The sequence below is a fragment of the Sphaerodactylus townsendi genome, linkage group LG06 (genome assembly GCF_021028975.2).
Source record: "Sphaerodactylus townsendi isolate TG3544 linkage group LG06, MPM_Stown_v2.3, whole genome shotgun sequence".
NCBI lineage: Eukaryota > Metazoa > Chordata > Lepidosauria > Squamata > Sphaerodactylidae > Sphaerodactylus > Sphaerodactylus townsendi.
Window position 1 is genome coordinate 13,571,326 of NC_059430.1, and position 19,647 is coordinate 13,590,972.

The 19,647-nt window shown below is 46.7% G+C and overlaps 1 pseudogene; it reads left to right on the top strand.

Annotated features, from left to right (window-relative positions):
* The first annotated feature begins 51 nt into the window (after positions 1-51).
* LOC125434325 lies at positions 52-14,949 on the top strand (annotated as a pseudogene).
* The last annotated feature ends 4,698 nt before the right edge of the window (positions 14,950-19,647 follow it).

Here is a 19,647-nt window from a genome sequence, read left to right on the forward strand (position 1 = left end):
AAGGCAATGAATCTAATGACAATAAAACTGCTCTCATTCCGACAGCATTTCCTTCCGAGGACGAAAACATACACATGCGGGTGGCTTCATTGCCTTGCTGCAGGGCCGTGAGGCTCCTGACAATGGTGGTATTTCTGCAGGCGGTCTCAGGTAAGGAAACATCTCCTTTCGGGAGCTGAATTCGCCGCGATGTGGGCCAAAACAGCAGTGCAGAAAAACGCTGCGAAAATGAAGATAAAAGGGCTTAAAACAAGCGATGAAAAGGGTTTATACTGTTTTCTACACCAGCATTCACCCAGCTGTTTTGGCCCGTCGCAGTGAATCAGCCTCGTGTGTGGTTGAAAAGATACAGACCTTCTGGGGAATGTGTGCGTGAGAAAGCAAGCCGCCTGATGCGGGTTCTCAGGGCTGCAGAGTACGTTCTCTAAAGCAGCCATCTGCAAGAGGAATGTACAAAGGCACCTTATGCCGGATCCGTGCAGCTCAGCATTTTCTGGTCCGATCAGCAATGGCTCCCCAGAGTCAGAGGCCGATGATGGCTTTTCCTAAGACCTGAAATCTTTTTTGATGGGAGATTGTTTGGGATTGAACCGTCTACATGCAAGGGAATGTTTTCTATCACTGAGCCAGAGCCTCTGTATGCATGAAGCTGCTACGTTCTGCTGAGTAGTCTCTTCTGATCTGAAGTGGCTTTCCAGGGGTCTCAATGAACGTGGCAATTCCATTTGTGCAGGGAAACCCAGCCTACTATATTGCAATATGTGCCACAACCCTATATAGTGAGTAGCCTACATGCTGGCTAGATTTAATATTATGCCATCCCTTGCTCCATAGAGGAAGACTCAAGGAGTCCTACCAAGCGATAAGAGGGCTTTGCCCCTGCAGTAAGCCCAGGGCAGTTGGATCTCCATTTGCACACACATTCTCCTCCCACTGCCCACTTTACCTCAGAATCCAAGATCCCAGCTTATTATTACAAATCATTGGACTCTATGAAAACCCTGGGACAGGAAGCTCTGATAAAAATGCGTAAATATAGCTCGCCAAAGCTGTAATGACCTTTACAGACTGTTGTCTCAAGAGTGGCTTAAAGTTTCTACAGCTGAGGTTTGCTGAACTGGAACTTTATGATCCCAGTGTGGAGTTTTATCTAGTAATTTTAACTGTATTTATATTGTATGTTCTGTATGCCAATAAAGGCTTATTGAATTGGGTCTCAGAAAGGTCTTTCCCTTCCCCTATATATGTAATTTGCCTGTTATCCTGGAGGAAACAGGCCGCCTTTCAATGGGAGCATCAAATTGTTTTGTACAAAAGATGCCCTGCAACTCAGATAGGGTTACACCCTTCTAAGCCTGTTGACTTCATTGGATGTAGAAGGGTGGTACCTCTTCTTAGGATTGCACAGTAAGGAGCGGTCCTACTCCGGTTTTCTCAGAAGTAAGTCCCATTTCATTCACACCCACATGGGGGGGGGGTAGGGTTGAAGTGGGGTTTTGTTGTGTACTGAGTGACACTCACAAATGATTAATGATGTCTCCAGATCATGTTACCGCAGGGTAACGCTATTAAATTATTTAAGCCCAAAAAGCTCAAGCCGACAAAGAATAAAATCAAAGAAAGAATTTTATTCAGGCCAACAAAGGCAAGTTAGCACCAGAGGAGCCACACCAAAATGGCTGAAAAATCTCATTTTTATAGGTTACATCAAAACAGTCCACCAAGAAGAATACAAGCACCCAAAGTTAGCATCATCAATCCAGTCATTAAAGAAGGAGGAGATCATCCCCTTACCCAAAACATTTTTGCCAAGCTGATGCCCTCATTGGAAGGTGTCATTAGTTCACGCTTTTGATGTTCTGTGAACCAAGGCCCACCTTCACCTTATCAGTATTGTTCTCAGTTGCCCTACTTATCTAAACAATGAGCCTAAACATTTGTCTATGTTCTAGTTTTGTATCAGAAAAAGACTGACTTATGGTGCCTGTAAGAACGAAAATACCTTAGAGGCAGCATAATTGAAATATTGTTGATTCTAAGGAAGAAAACTAGAACAAAGAAGTATTCACCAAGGCTGTTACAGTTCTGGTTAGCAACAAGGAAAAAGGGCAAAGAGCAAAGGCCTCTATGCATTTTGTTTAAGGGGGTTATAGCTAAGGCTCACAATATATGCAATGATTTAATGACAAGCTAGCAATGCTTATATGAATAGTGATGATCCCCAGACTTCACTCTGCGCCTACAATCATAATGAGAGTCTTTCTGGATTCAACCTGCTTCTCAGTAGTTGTCAAAAGGTGTCAGAAGCATTGGAATTACCTATACAGGACAGAGGTCACTTAAATAATCCCACATCTTTTGAAAATGCAAAAAAAGTAAAAAATAATAAGACTTGTGGCGTCATAGACTGACCAATTTGTTGTGGAGGTTTATTTTGTGGGAGCCGTTTTCGATTTTCTCCATTTTATCCAGGGCATTTCTCACCCACAAAACCTTACGCTGTAACCAATCTGTTAGTTTGCTATAGCAAACCAATCTGTTAGCAAACTAGCACGTGCACCTTCTGGATTTCAAACAATGGATGCCATTATGATTGCAAACTGCTAAGAGTTGACAGCGTGAATCTTAGCTTTGGTTGGATTCAGGACTTGCGTGAGCACTCAGTGGCCTGTCTGCACAAATCTCCTAAAACATTTGTAAAACATTTTCAATCCCCCCCCCCTTTGTCCACACTGGAAACAATTCCTGGCCACCATTTTGTGATTTTCCCCTTTTTCTTGAGTTCTGTGTTGAATCGATGCTTCAATGCTTCACAATGCCTCGTGCTGCATTCTAGACTCCTCATACATGCAGTGTTAGAATATTGGCCCCCCAAAAATAAAAGAACAGATAAATACTGTGCAAATAAACAGGTGAGGGGAACAGAGGAAGCTCAGAAAATGGCGTAAAAGAGGGAGTTAAGGGAAACAGAGAAGCATGGGACGTGTAGCCAACAGATCACACAGCAACTGAAGATGTTTTGAAAACGTTTCAGCCAAAGAATCATTTTAAAAGGGAATTCATTTAAAATGTTTTGAGGCTGGAATGTTTTAAATGAATTTCCTCCCTCAAAATGTTTTAAATTAATTGTGCAGAAAGGGCCAGTGGTCATTTCAGAGGTGGGATCCAGCAGGTTCTCACAGGTTCCTGAGAGTAGGTTACTAATTATTTGTGTGTGCCGAGAGGGGGTTACTAATTGGTGGTTTTGCCATGTGATTTTTGCCATAGTTACGCCCCTCCTCTCAACAGTAGCGCGCAGAACTTGAAGCAGTCTAGCAGGAGGTGCACCGGCGTGTGTGGCAGCCTGCGCGCATTCGTTTCCCGCCCAAGGACCGGCGCAGCGGCTGCGTCCTTGCCACAGCCCCACCCAGGAATGCCCCACCCCCGGAATGCCCGGCCACGCCCCCATCGTGCCCCGCCCAGCTTCATTGGTGCTACACCACAGTTTGAATCCCACCACCATGGGAACCTGTTACTAAAATTTTTGGATCCCACCACTGGGTCAGTTAGTATATGACAATCGTACAGAGGGCAAAAGCCATGATTTCTCCTACAGCCTCCTTCTTGCATTGACTTTTTAAGGTGATGGAAAGAGGCTATGGCCTTTGAGGCATGCAATACTTACCCACAGGCTGTTTGCCCCACAGTGGGGTTTCCCTATATTTTTTCATTTATACTTGAGGAAGTGACCCACTGATTCCTGCCAAGGTGCCATTTTGCCTGGTTGTTTCTGCAACCATTTTAATGGTCTACTGCTTTTGTGATAGACCTACAGTGTTAGAATAATTTTTAAATGCCCCACTGGAATGCCAGGCCAAGAGTGGGCAGAACTGCTGCTTTGTGGGTGGGATAAGGCAAGAGGAGTGGGAAAACCCGAACACTGGTCTCCTTCGCTCTCCCTGGGAAGGGAGGCTAAAAATCACACTTTCACAAGTTTTCGAAACTGCACGGATATCTAATCTGAAAGCACAGTGAGTTCTGAAGAAGGGAAAATGTGTATGTAACCAAGAATCAGACCCAAAGGGAATGGATGCTGAATGCGAAGGAGACCACTTGTGCATAAATGGCCTATGAGTAATGTGTGAGCAATACAGCTTGTATGTTTTTTGTCAGTTTCTTCTTCAGCTTGAAACTGGCGTGACCCTAGTCATTGGATGGCTGGATTTGATTCCTGGATTGCCAGTTGCTGCACATAAATAGAATCTTGTGCTTGTGGGCCTTGTAAGCTGTAGTCTCCAAAAAGGTTTTGCAGCTCAGAGTGCATCCTCAGCCCTTTGCCATTCTCTCATCTTCTGCCTGTTGCCCACTTTGATGGAACACTCTGCCCAAGGAGGCCACAAAAGCTCCTACACAAAAGTAGATTTGCAGGATGTGTAAAAGGGAACTTTTGGGGAGGGAGTTGGATCCTTTGCTGTTGATGTTGGCTGACATTATTAATGGCTTTTTAAAAATTGGGTTTTAAGTTTAAGTTTGTGACTTTCTTGGAGTTTCCACAAGAAAAGCAGATTAGAAATGAAGTAACAAACAAGAAATCTGTCCTCTGCTTCTTGTTTCACCATACCAGTTCAAGGGGGCTCTGTATTCCCCACTATCTGCATGATGGGCACCTATTTTCTGCAACACCCTCAGAGGGGTTTTTGCAGAGGGTATTTGGGACTATTATCTACCACACTTTTCATCCCTCCATTGTCCAACCTTTTATTCTCCATCGCTTATTTGCAGTCAGCGACCAGTATAACAAAACAAATATGCATCAATTTCACAGTGCCATTTAGTACAAACTATATGTGTACAAAAAATACACTAAAAGCACAGATAATCAAGGATAATACGTAATCTGAGGCACCTTCCGCACATGCAGAATAATGCACTTTCAAACTGCTTTCAGTGCTCTTTGAAGCTGTGCGGAATAGCAAAATCCACTTGCAAACAGTTGTGAAAGTGGTTTGAAAACGCATTATTCTGCGTGTGCGGAAGGGGCCTAAGGTATAAACAAAGGGGATATTCGCGTGAACTGAATATTATTGTTATTATTTGTTAACAGTCAATGACAATGGCTAGTACTTAAAATCCCATCTCACCTTAGTAGCGAAACAGTAGATAAAATACATTGATTGGAACAGGAATTAAGGATTTAAAATTCACAGGCTTTTAAAATACCTTTGCAGTCTTACTAAAAGCGCCTACTGAAAACCCAGACTTCCAACGAGATCGTCTAAAGATTGAAACTGATTCAATCATCCCGTCCCTTTACCATTCAGCCGCCAGATGACTCTTTTTGTGTTTACAAATAGATGAGTAAAAGCGAGCCATTTCCCCTGTGATTTTCTGGTCCCTGCTCATTAGTATATAGGCCGGTGTATCTTTGTCATTTAAACCAGTTAGGCCTGTCAGGACTGGGCTGAGGGTTTCCTTACGGAACTTTTCATAAGTGGGGCATCTAAAGACCATATGTTCTATGGCAGGGGTAGGGAACCTGCGGCTCTCCAGATGTTCAGGAACTACAATTCCCATCAGCCTCTGTCAGCATGGCCAATTGGCCATGCTGGTAGGGGCTGATGGGAATTGTAGTTCCTGAACATCTGAGAGTCTAAGAGGTTCCCACCCCTGTTCTATGGTGTCTATTTCACCTAGAGGGCAGGGGCAAAGCCTCTTTTCGTATGGAATTTTCTTACATTTTCCTTCTAACAGTAAGGAGGGAAGAGAATTATTTTATTAAGCACCATTTATTAAGCACCATATTCTTTTATTCTTTTATTAAGCACCATTTCCAAAATCTGTGAAGAGTTTAAGCTGCATCTATGCAGCAATGGGACTTTGCAAGGTGTGGTTGAAGCTCAAGGTGTGGCTGCCTGAAACTGCCTCTCATGTGGCTGTTTGTTTGTTTTTCTCCAGTGGCTACACAGGATGAGAGGATCATCGGGGGCCAGGACTGTGAAAAGAATGGTCAGCCTTACCAGGTCATTCTCTCGAACAGTCGGAAAAATGGGCCAGATGTTCAGTGCGGAGCGGTTCTGATAGAAAGGGACTGGGTGCTCACTGCTGCCCACTGTGATACCCAAGGGTAAGGAAACTACAGGGATATGGGCAAAGGGTTGGATCATCTAGTTGTTCCCACTGGCTTCTAAGCATCCAGAAGCATCGACTGCTTCTGGATTCTGAATTTTCTGAGCATCCCATATATTATTGACTATCCATCATTTCTGGATACCCAGCTTCTGAGCATTTATAGGACTACTATACATCATTTATTTCTGGATTCCCAGTTTTTAAAGCATCCGTTTTGTTAATAAGTCTCATTTCTGGATTTTATCATTTTCTAAGCTTACATTAGGTAGTGGAGCACCTGTCATTCCTGGATTTATGAGCATTTTTGAGATTGATAAGCATTGATTTATTCTAAACCCCCAGTTTTCTAAATATTCGTTGTGTTAATGAGTATCTGTTCTTCCTAAGTTCCCATTTTTTTCTGAGCATCCATGAGAATGATTAGTATCAATGGTTTCTGGATTCCCAATATCCTTTGGCTTGAGGAATTGCTACTAGATTCCTAGCTTTTTGAACATTAATTAGGTTACTAGTTTGCCTCACATTCTGTTCTCCAGTTGCAAGCAGGGAGCCGATTTTTCATCATTCGGTTTGGCTGTTTGCAAGCAGCTTGAACCTGTTCAGTGGGTTACTTTTGGAATATTCAGGATACAATTGGCAGCATTTCATGCATGGGTGTTTTTAGCACAGCTTGATGTGAGTTCTCAAAATAGATTTATAATGGATGCCATCTCACATAAATCTGCCTCTGGATTTAAAAAATGGCTATGGACAATAAAATATATGTTGTTCTTAGATGTTATGTAGAGTTTACTCCATCTTAGAAGAAGCATTTCTTCCTGTGTGAGAGAGAAATGGAACACCTGTTGTCAGAGAGACTTTACTTAACTGTCGAAATGCTATTTTTTTTTAGTTGTCTAATAAATTGGAGGCACCTTTTCAATATATCAAGAATCAATAGATTGGCCTAGCAGATTAACCAATTCACAGATTAAATGTGGCAGCCTTCATTTTGAGTTCTGGAAGAACTGAAAAATAGTTCCATAATGATACTTTTATCTGCTCACATGTTGTTGTCAGGATCTCATTCACTAACTCTACAGGCCAATGATGAAAGTTGTTTTCAACTAGCTTCTCTCTCCTTTTAATTCCTTTCTGTGCTCCTGCCCTGCAGAGACATCCACACAAGGATGGGAGATTACAGTCTGAGGGCGAACGAGGGGTCTGAGCAGTGCATCACGTCAGCGCAGAAATTCCTACACCCTGGATATAACCCCACTACTCACGACAATGACATCATGCTGATACGGCTGCGCAACCCCGCCAACATCAATGAATACGTCCGGCCGGTTAAGTCGGCATACCTAATGCAGCTGCACCCCTAACACTCGCTGCCTGGTGTCTGGTTGGGAGCACCACTGAGACCCCAGCATGTACAGTAATCATTTCCAAATATACACAATGGATGAGACAGGGCCCTTGCTCAACGAATGGCTGTTGGCTGCCTTTGCTATCTCCATCTCCACTTCTCCAAGCTCCCAGATTTCTTCTGTTCCTCTTTTTCTTTCTCACTCTTGTTCCCTCTTTGCCTTTCACCAGTGGCAGAGCTACAAGGGGGTGGGGTGCATGTGTTGCACCAGGCGCGTGCCTGGGGGTGTGAAAAATCGGCCTCAAACCTTTCTCCGGATCTCTATTCCCCACCCCCCCACTTCAATGCGCCCCATCTGGCCAGACCAATCTGACCCGTTTTCAGCCAGCAGAAAGCAGTTTTCTGCCGACTGGAAAGATAGCAAGATGCGGGGGGCAGGCTGGGCCAGCTGGGTATGCCATGGGGAGGGCAGAGAAAACATGTGAGTAAAGTGCCCCCCCGGCGACTTCTCCTGTCCAGCTACTAGCCCTTGCTCTTTCGGCCCATAGATTCTTAAATTTCCTTAATGCAATCACATGTCCCAGCTCCTCAGCAATTTTATTTTTTTCCTCAGGCCATTTTGATATCTGGAAGACATTTGGCAGTGCTAACAAATTCACATGCAACTTCTTGGTGGCTTTTCAGTGGCATAGACTGGGAAGTGAAAATTCCATGTGGCACAACAAACCTATTTCTCATGGCTCAGTGAGGCACGAGCTTGCCCATTGCATTTCCCCCCAAAACTGACAGCAGTGCAGGAGACCTTTAATGAGCTTTCCATTGCTGATGAACTGTCTGAGGGATTGGAAAAGTTGCTGGGGCTTGGCTATTCTTGCTCCTGGCCACCAGGGGACCCCCAGGGCACTACCCAACTGAGAAATTCCTTCCTTCCTTCCTTCCTTCCTTCCTTCCTTCCTTCCTTCCTTCTTCTCCTTCCTTCCTTCCTTCCTCCCTCCTTTCTCCTCCCTTCCTTCCTTCCTTCCTTCCTTCCTTCCTTCCTTCCTTCCTTCCTTCCTTCCTTCCTTCCTTCCTTCCTTCCTTCCTTCCTTCCTTCCTTCCTTCCTTCCTTCCTTCCTTCCTTCCTTCTTATAGCTGTACTTGAACAATGAGATGCTCAAAGTTATCCATTAGGCCATACATAATAGCTTTTGGTCCTTTCAGCCATCCTAGATGTAGGAGGAATTAATACACTCTTTTACATATTCTAGCTGTTCTTCAAAGGCAGAACAGCTAGAAGGGCTGCCATCTCTCCAGCTGCTCTAGGAAATAGCAAGCCTGCCACAGTGGGGTGTAGATGTACCATCTTCCAGGTGGGACCCAGAGATCTTCTGGAGTTACAACTGATCTCCAGACCATAGAGATCAGGTCCTGTGTAGGAACTGGAAACTGTAGAGGGTGAACTCTATGGCATCACACACTACTGAACACCCACCCTCCTCAAATTCTGCCTCCTCAAATTACTCCCGCAGCGTTGCCAGATCCAGGCTCAGAAATACCTGGAGATTTGGGGAGTAGAGACTGCAGAAGATGGGATTTGGGGAGAAAAGGATTTTAGTGGGACATGATGCCCTAGAGATAACCTTCCAAAGTGGCCGTTTTCTGCAGGTGAACTGATCTCTGTTGCCTGGAGATCAGTTGTAATAGGAGAGACCTCCAGCCAGTGGCGTACCACTAATGGGGACATGGGGTATCCCATGACCCCAGGCACACACCATTTCATCACGTCAGGGGGCGCTGGGTGCCAGCCGGGTTCCTGCGCCCGACCTGTCCCACAGTGCGGCAACCTGGCAGGCACTCAGCGGCTCCCCCCACGCTGTTGTTCCACTTGCCGGTTGAGCTGTTCGCCAGGAGCCAGCCTACCACTGTGGCGCCCGCACACCCGAGCTGCCTGCCACCGAGCCCCGCTCCCACCTTCCTGCAGGCCAGAAGGGTGGTGTGGCAGGACAGCCCAGGAGCCAGCCTGCCACCACGGAACCAGCCTGAGCTGCTCATCTGGGTCACCTGCTGCTGAACCCCACCCAGGCCCTGGGGAGGGCAGGAGCTGGCCTGCAGGGAGGCCAATAGGACGGGGCTTGGCAGCAGGAACTGCAGTAGCAAGACAGCCCAGGAGCCAGTCTGCTGCTGTGGCATCCATCCGAGCCAACCCTCCTGAGCCCCACTCGTGGACCCCGCCCTTCCCTGGCCTCCCTGCTGGGGCATGGGGAGCCAGGCAGGGGGGATGTGGGGAACCGGTCATGTACGCCACTGCCTCCAACCACCACCTGGAGCAACACTACATCCTCAAGCTCTCGAGGCAAACTGCTTATAGACAGATTCACAGAAAATAGGTTTATCAGTGGCTACTAGTCATGGTGATTAAAGGAAACCTCTATCTTCAGAGGCAGTAAACCTCCGATCACCTGTGCCAGGAGGCAACATCAGGGGAAGGCCTCAGCGTCTATGCCTTTTTGTTGGACCTCCACAAAAACTGTTTGGCCGCTGTGTGAGACAGGATGCTAGACTCGATGGTCTGATCCAGGGGAGCTGTTCTTATTTTCTTCATTTGACAACCCGGAGATGGCATCAGTCGGGCACTGGTGGTTTTACTCCTTTCTGAACAGCCAACTAGGCCTCCTCCAGACACCTCTGTGGTTTCACACTGAGCTGCTGTGTCTCATGTTGAGGAAAGAGTGAGACAGCAGAGGAGACTCTTCACTCCCAATATACAAGGGCTAGTTGAGGTTCAGCAATGGGGGGGGAGAGAATTCTATGCATATAAGTAACTGAGTCATTAGAAAGGTTATCCCATAATTCCATATTGCATACAATAGTTATAGCTTATCTTATTGTGTGTGTGAGAGTTTGGTGGGGAGGCACACTGATAGGGCATACAGTAGTCATGCAGTTCTTTTAGTTGACGGCAGCTGTGAATCTGGCTTTTGCAAGCCGTGGAGTGAGGACCACTGCCTTAGCTCATCTGTGAATTATCGCCATTCTTTGTTTGCAGCAGAGTTTCCTGACATCCTGCAATGTGCAGAAGTCTACACGATGTCAAACCAAGAGTGCCAACGTGCCTATCGTAATATGATCACTGACAACATGCTGTGTGCCGGCGTCAGGCAAGGAGGTGTGGATTCGTGCCAGGTAAAAGATCCCCCCCCCCCCCAATAGCAAGTAATGTAATGTTTGTAATTGGTCTTCCAATTGCGGCATGATATCATTTACAAACTGTGAGCGAATGACAAGACACCACGTTACGTTCTTTCAATTGCGGCCTAAAACCATTCATAAAGTCGTGAGCAGCAAAACCTGGATTTTTTCTTGGTCAATGCTATCACATTATAGGGGGGGGGGTGATTCCCACCCCCAACATGATTAAATTGCCTGCAGTCGAGGACATTTGTACCCACACTTCCCTCTGGCAGGCACATGTCTGGTTGCAGAATTAAAATTTAACAAAAGTAAAACTCCTTCTGATCTTTTTGAAATGGTGGCCTGAAGAGTGGGAGAAACTGCTATTGTGTGGGCAGGGAAAGATGGGGAGGAGCAAGAAAATCCAAGGAAAGCTTAACTAACACACAGTGATCTCTTTCACCTTCCCTGTGAAGGGGAAAAAATTGTACTTTTATGGCTTTTGGAAACTGAGGGGATTCTCTGATCTGAGAGCAAGGTGAGTTCCAAAGTGGGGAAAATGTGTGTGCGACTGAGAATCAAACATGATGGGAATGTACACTTAATCTGAAGGAGACCACAAGTGAGTAAATGTTGGTTAACGACCTGAAGACAAATAAGCACAAGGAGGCTGGATGTGTTTATGTGCGTGTTATAGCCAAACCGTCACAACTTCCTCTTCTGAGGTGATAACCTTACCCTGCCAGTGAAATTCAGAAAGGAGAAAGATGAAGCTGGAAACAGAAGATCCTCCTACCCACCACCCATGAAGTTTCCCTCAGCTTCAAGGTCCATTCAGCTACCTACATCAGGCTGATCCCAAATCAAACAAGTGCAAAGACTTACAATGGCAATGGGGAGGAAGTCCCATTGGACAAAAAAATGGGAGTTACTTCTGAGTAGCTCTAGTTAGACTTGCTCCCTTCAGTGTCATCCTAAGCAGAGTTACCACACCTTCTAAACCCCATAGTTTTGGACAAGTGTAACTCTATAAGATTGCACTGTTACTCTAGAAAGGGCTTCCTCCTGCAGAGAGGGACATTATGCAATAATCGTTATTTGAAAGGAAACATGCGCATGTCAGCTGGAGCTGAATGTTACCTATTGTAGCTACACTTTCTGTAGTCTTGCCCACGAGGCCCCAAGGAAGAGAAAAGACGTGGAGATTCCATCTGGTGGAGAGCGCCAGCGCAGGAAGCTGATTCCGTGGATCCTGGCAACCTGCCGGTGGTGCTAGGCTCTGCCTCTGCTAGGGCTTGGCAAGAGGGGGCAATGTGGGCTGACCGGGAGGCAGGAGAGCTGAGAGCGGAGATCATCATGTGATGCATGATCTCATCGGGCTACTACTGCAGGAGGAAGCATCCACGCCTGGGTCTAATCCACACCTGGAGGCGGGCAAGAGCCCTTTGTCCCTTTTGTCTGGGACAGACCGGGTGAGTCAGGCATCTCAGTGACCTAGACTCACGGGGACTGGGGTGGGGGAGCCAGGCGCCTATGAAGGACAGCCGCACCGCATGCCAGGTTTTCTACTGGGGTTCTGTTGGGTTTATGGCTCACCCCTACACTTTCATATCATTTAGATGTATGGATTGCTTATTTCATTCATATCCTACCTTCCTTCATATCCTACCATCATGGAAGTTTAAGGATATATAAAGACTTCCAAACATGACTCCTGCAGAATGGGAAAATGTTCCACTTTGAAATATTGTGGGAACACCTTTCCTGTCAAAGCAGAGGCGTAGCAAGGGGGGAAGCGCCTGGTGCATCCTCCACCCCATTCCACCCTGGAACGCCCCCGCCACACCACCACAGGGATGTGCGCCCGGTGCATCATGCACCCCCCCCAGTCCCCTTGGAGCTACACCTCTGTGTCAAAGCAGGAGCAGAGCGAGGGGGAACTGTGCCAGGGACACGCATGCACCCTGTGCCCCTGCTACACCCCATCCACCATGCCACACCCCGGAATGCCCCTGCCATACCCCTGCCATGCCCCCACAGGGGGACATACCTAGTGTGTTGTACACTCCTCCCTGCCCCCTTGGCGCTATGCCACAGTGTCAAACTGATGGGTTTCTTAAACCAGCATCTTGCTTTTCAGCAATGAGAAACAAAGCAGATAGTTACACCTTCTCGGAATGTGAACTGTGACCTCAAAACAAACATCCACGCACTGCTGTTTAAATTCACCGTCTGATTAGGATGAGGAGGGTAGGTGACCCCTGATAAGCAGGGCTGAATGCGTTGCCCACCAGTTGAGGATTCTGAAGCTGCTACCATGTGGCAAAGCGGTCCATAGTAGCTCTCATTGCTACTGCAATGGAGTGTTCACCCAGCGGTTACCTACCTACTTTTCTTGACTTCACATCACCCCATGGCCACTCCCCCCCTCCCCATACCATCAGAAGGTTTTTTTCAGTCGTTTTTTAAAAAACAAAAACACGCAAACACACCCAGTCATTGCTTAGATGACTACTGGTCAGAATGGCCAATAGTCATGATCTATACCTATTCTCTTCAGTATCAGAGAACCATGCCTATTACACAGAGGTGTATCTAGGGAAAATGTAGTCCAGTGCAAAATCTGAGTTTTCCATCCCACACACACACACACACACACACACACACATATATATATATGGGCAGCCGCCTTCCCCCACCATGACCAAACAACTTTTTTTGCACCAGGTCATCAGGGAAATAGGCAGGGTATGGGGTGATTTCCCACCCACCCCCATGTGACTAAATGGACACAGCCCAGGAACATTTGACCCCATGTGTTCCCTGGGTATTATGCCCCTGCTATTATATGAGGTGCTGTGGAACAATGACAGGTAATACTACTGCAGTCATCTTGTTGTTGGGCTTCCTAGAGCTGCCTGGTTGGCCACTGTGGGAATAGACTGCTGGACTTGATGGGCCTTGATCTAATCCATAGGTGTCAAACTCAGGCCCTCCAGGTGTTCATGGACTACAATTCCCATCAGCCCATGCCAGCAGGGCCAATTGGTCATGCTAGCAGGAGCTGCTGGGAATCATAGTCCATGAAAATCTGGAGCGGCTGAATTTGATCCAACAAGGCTCTTCTTATGTTCTTGTGTTCTGTGGCTATATCATTATCAGCTTTGGAGTGTTGTTTCATCAACAGGTTGGTGACACCCAGCAGTAGATTTTGGGTCCCTACCAGAAGTGACCATCTCTCTGCTCTTAAGGGTTAGATCCAACCAGCTTTTCTGTAGATTAAGAAGGGGCGAACGGATTGCCTCTGACCACCCAAAAAGGCTATCCTGAGAATCATGGGGCAACAGTTGTGTGCAATAAGGAGAATTAAACTTTAGCAAATAACCACCAATAAAAAAAACCCAAACAAAATGCTGATCTAACTTTACTAACAACTGCTGAGATTTCACCAAGCATTGCTCACACATTTTTCAAACACATGGTTGAATGACAATGGCTAGAAATTGGCTAGAAAGCAAAAATTATTAGGAGATTAGATTTTGAGCCTGGTTCTGCATTATTTTCATGTACTCACGTGATGACAGATTCCAACTTTACACCTGATGTGCAGGTAATCTTATCAGGTTCTGCCATAGGTGAAGGGCCATAAATTGAGGCATGATCTGGTCACACCTTGTTGAGGCGGATGCTTGATCCAGCTCCATGGTTCACTTGGCACTGGACCAAACCTATCTCCTGCTCATCCCAGAAGTGGGGCCAAGGGATGCTGACGTTTCTTCTCCTTTTCTGTCTGCAGGGTGACTCTGGCGGACCTTTGGTGTGTAATGGTAGACTTCAAGGCATCGTCTCCTGGGGAATGCAGATCTGTGCACAGAAAGGGCAGCCCGGAGTCTATACCAAGATCTGCAGATATACAGACTGGATTCGGGACACTATACAGAGGAACTCGTTTAACCGTGTGGCGGACACGTGCTAGCATGAGGGGAGACGGACTTGCCAGCATCATGATCTCAGTTTAGCTTCATCGGTTAGGGATATGCAACCAACATAAAGTGGCACTGAGACAAAAGGAAGATACTGCATAGAGTGAAACTCATACAACAGCCTCTGAGTAAAATGGGATCTCTACAAGACCTCGTGTCCTCCTTGAGGACTTTGTATCAGATAAGCAATGGGAATTCTGTACTACCCAGTTGTATGCTGGCCCTTTTCTGCTCACAGTCACAGTATGTGAGGAGAGGCAGCTTCAACTTTCCCTTCTGCACGGGAGCTGCATCCTCAAACTGCCCTGTAGAACTGGTATTGGCTCCATTGTGCAAGTTATGTAGTGCCATATAAGCAGTGGTGGGATACAAAAATTTTCGTAACAGGTTCCCATGGTGGTGGGATTCAAACTGTGGCGTAGCGCCAATGGGGCTGGGTGGGGCATGATGGGGGCGGGGCCAGGCATTCCAGGGGCGGGGCATTCCTGGGCGGGGCTGTGGCAAGGACACAGCCACTGCGCTGGTCCTTGGGCGGGAAACGAATGCACACAGGCGCAGGCTGCCATGCACGCTGGTGCACCTCCTGCTAGACTGCTTCAAGTTCTGCATGCTACTGCTGAGAGGAGGGGTGTAACTAAGGCAAAAATCACGTGGCAAAATGACCAATTAGTAACCCCCTCTTGGCACACACAAATAATTAGTAACCTACTCTCTGGAACCTGTGAGAACCTGCTGGATCCCACCTCTGCATATAAGTAATGTAGCTAAGCCAATAGCAAATCCACATGGAGTTTCAAGCCCGGTGCCAGCAAAAGCTAGGAAATTGGGAGGAGGAGGGAGTTTCAGGAAATGTGACATCACATCCTCTTTGATGCCCTAATATTTTCTCCCAATCTCTATTGTGAAACATCTGGGGAAATTTGTAAAGCATAATGGAGGATGTAATATCCCTTCTGGGCCAAAATTTGGAGCATGCGATATTACTTCCCCAGTCTCTACAATCTCTATGGTCTTCATCATAGAAATTGGAGCGATTTCTAGAGTATCACCATCAGTTTTATTTCCCCCACCATTTTTCTCCTGGACCTCAAATACTTGAGGGGAAGGAATCGGGGCCGCAGGCAAATAGCAAAACTCCACAGGGTGGTTTGGTAATCCAGAAATGGAGCAGGGGGGAAGATTCCCATCACATATCTGACACAAAGCCTTTGTGGGTGTTATATACAGAGGAACCTTGGTTTTTGTTGATAATCCATCCAAAAAGAATCGATGAAAACCGAAACCGATGAAAACCGAGGCAAACTTTTCCATAGGAATCAATGTAAATCCAATAAATCCTTTCTAGGCACTCCAAAAAACATACCAAAACCACATTTTTTTTGATGAATAAACATAGTGTTTAATGCTGAAAACAGTAACAAACAATAACACTAGGACCAGCTTCAGAGCCAGTGGACCAATGTCGTACCAGAAAGCTGTCCAAAGAGGTCTGTTTCTGACGCCTCTTTAAGATTTGTCTGAAATGGGGCAATTAAACAAGTTGTCATTAAACAAGTTGCAGGCACGACCTGCAACAGCTTTGTCCGGGTGATTTTTCTCCACAAACCCCTGCACCTTACTGCAAATCGATGAAAACTGAGGCAAATCAATGAAAACCGAGACAAATTTTTCACTGAAAAAATTGATGAAAACCGAAACCAATGAAAACCAAGATTCCACTGTATAGTCACATTAATAAGACCAAAGTTCACACACGCAGCAGAATGAAGTAGCAGAACACTGAGTGGCTAGAGGGGAGTATACCACGTCCGGCTGAATGTAAAGGATAATCTTTTATGGTGCTACTAATTTTTTTTTTTTAAAGAAAAACCCTGCCCCATGGAAAACCAGCACAACATTGTATGGGTGGGGCTATACCTTTAGTTTTCTATTTGCAAGGAGATGGGGTCTTTTTTGCTGTTGTTATTCGAGACAGAATATCCTAGAGTTCACGCCTGACAGCCTGAAGTGGCTTTTCACCGCAGAGGGATAAAGATTACAGCTATAAAATGTCTCTAGATCATAGATGTCAAACTCGCGGCCCTCCAGATGTTATAGACTACAGTTCCCATCATCCCCTCCCAGCATCATGCTGGCAGGGGATGATGCGAACTGTAGTTCATAACATCTGGAGGATCGCGAGTTTGACACCTGTGCTCTAGTTAAAACACCATTAAAGGTGTACAGGAGGAGGTGCTCACAAAACAGTAGGCAGCTCAGGAAGATCTGCATCTGTGGCCACCACACCCTTTCCTCACACTTAACAATGCACGCCTATGATTACAAGCAGTTACATGAGCCCACACCCTGGGTCTGCCCCACAAAACTATAGAACCCTTGCTTTAGAAAGAACATAAGAACATAAGAAAGAGCCTGCTGGATCAGAGTCCATCTAGTCCAGCTCTCTGGACTTGCAGTGGCCCACCAGGTGCCTTTGGGAGCTCACCTGCAGGAGGTGAAAGCAATGGCCTTCTGCTGCTGCTGCTGCTCCTGAGCACCTGGTCTGCTAAGGCATTTGCAGTCTCAGATCAAGGAGGATCAAGATTAGTAGCCATAGATCGACTTCTCCTCCATAAATCTGTCCAAGCCCCTTTTAAAGCTATCCAAGTTAGTGGCCATCACCACCTCTTGTGGCAGCATATTCCAAACACCAATCACGTGTTGCATGAAGAAATGTTTCCTTTTTTTAGTCCAAATTCTTCCCCCCAGCATTTTCAAGGAGGGAGGGAGGGAGAGAGATGGCTGTCCCTTATGGATGATCTCCCTGATGAGATTATGAAGTGTAAACCACAACAAATGCTCTTGAGACTGACTCCCCACCCCCCCAGATTCATGTTGAATGTAAAGAGAGGGCACTATTGTGCTTTACTGTGAATCCTTTTCAGAGATTCCAAATTGGGGTTTGGAGGGTGCCTGAGAAGTGTAAGCCTGCTGGAAAATAAGGGGGTGAGGCCAGCCTCCGGAAGCAGGGTCATATTATCCATAAGGTGGACTAGACCAAAGCCTAGGGGGCCCCATCAATTTTGTCTGCTTTCTTGTGGAGCTTTGGCCTTTCTGACAGGTGTTTATTGAGCGAGCATGCAAGGCGGTTGAGAGCAAGTTGCAAAGCACTTTCATAGCCAGCTGGAGTTTGTTTTGAGTCAGTGGGGCGCAGTGTCGAGGGAGACAGTGGACAAATAGTGCGCTAACTTCAGGGTTGTGACATCATGCCAACTCCGCCCTATTACACCTCCATGATCAATGAAGTCTAGTTGTGATCTTGATTGCTTATGGGTGTGTAAAATTCTTCAGGAGACTCCCAAAATGGATGCAGGGCTATGTACTGCAGGCGAGAACCTACCATACCAGGGTCAGGCTGTCAGCTGTAGTTGGGTGAAAGACTGAAGTGCCAGAGGGAGCCTGAACAGGGACGTACCTGTCAGAGGGACATGGGGTATCACATGTCCATGGGCACATGCTATCTAATCACGTGGGGGGCAACCAGCTCAGACCGCGCTCGCTGACTCCAGGCAGTAGACCTGGAAGCCTCGTCGGCTCCAGTCCGTAGACTAGGCACCTTGCTGGTTCCGGGCGGTAGACCTGAGCCCCTTACCGACTCTGCACAGTAGACCTGGGTGCTGGTGCTGGCTCCAGGCAGTAGACCTGGGCACCATGGAGCAGGGTGGAAAATTCAGATTTTACCTCCGGGCTCCATTTTCCCTAGATACAACTCTGGGCCTTCAGATACACCTCTGGGCTCAGTCATGGGTTAATATGGTCCTGTCCAGGAGGGGTATGGAGGTCTCCTGGATTTGCAACTGATCTCCAGAGGTCAGTTTCCCTGGATGAAATGGTTTCTTTGGAGGGTGGACTCTGTAGCATCAAAGCCCGCTGAGGTTTCTCCCCAAACCATGTCCTCCCTTGGCTCTACCCCACCCTCACCCCCCAATCTCCAAGAATTTCCCAACCTGGAATTGGCAACCTTATCTGGGGCTGGGAGTAGTTGAAGGGCACAGAATTGTCTTAATTTGGCCATTGCTGTCCTGTCAAGCCTGTAGCCCAGAAGACCACTGGCAAGTGTCTGCCCAGGTATGCTGTTACTTGCCAGCTCTGGAAATTAAACAAGCTAAATACCACCACCTGCACTTGGATATTCTCTGATGTGGCCCGAACCTTATGGAACAGTCTCCCTGATGAGGTCAAGAAGGCTCCCAATGTCCTAATTTCCCACAAACTATGCAAAAATAAAATCATTCAAGAGGACTTCTTTTGTACAGGTAATAGGGCTGCACTGTAACAAAATGGTTCAGAAAGTTGCATTGCTAAAGGGATACAGACGGTGCACTATCCTACCGTATTGCTGCCTGTCACTGTAAGTATGCTCTAACTTTGTAGTTTCTACACCAGTTAATGTGCTACGTTTAAATGCTTGTGCTTTGTTTCAGGTTTGTGTTAGCTCTGTTTTAGATTTCTGCTTGTTTTCAGGTTTCTGTAGTCCAAACCGTCTTATACTGTTCATTGAATGTCCCGTCTTGTTGGTTGTATTTAACTCGCTCTCTGTAATCCGCCTTGAGTCTCAGTGAGAAAGGTAGACTATAAATAACATAAATAAAATAATTTGCCCACATGAAGTGTGTGTGACGAGGGCACCAGGATTCCTTGTTTTTGGGTAATAGGTCTGTGCAAACATGGGCTTCTCTCCCCATGATAAGCTAGAGATGCCGGCACTTGACTGGCAATCCTTGGGAGCATTGGGGATCAGAGACTTCTTGGAAATCACTTCCTGTTTTGAAACTGGCCAAAGGTCACCCATTAAACTTCATGGCTACGTGAGGCATAGGGCTGCCAATTCTGGGTTGAGCAATTCCTGGAGAGTTGGAGGTGGGGCCTGGGGATAGTGGGGTTTGGGAAGGGGAGGGATTTCAGTGGGGTATGATGCCTTAGAGCAGGGGTAGGGAACCTGCGGCTCTCCAGATGTTCAGGAACTACAATTCCCATCAGCCTCTGTCAGCATGGCCAATTGGCCATGCTGGTAGGGGC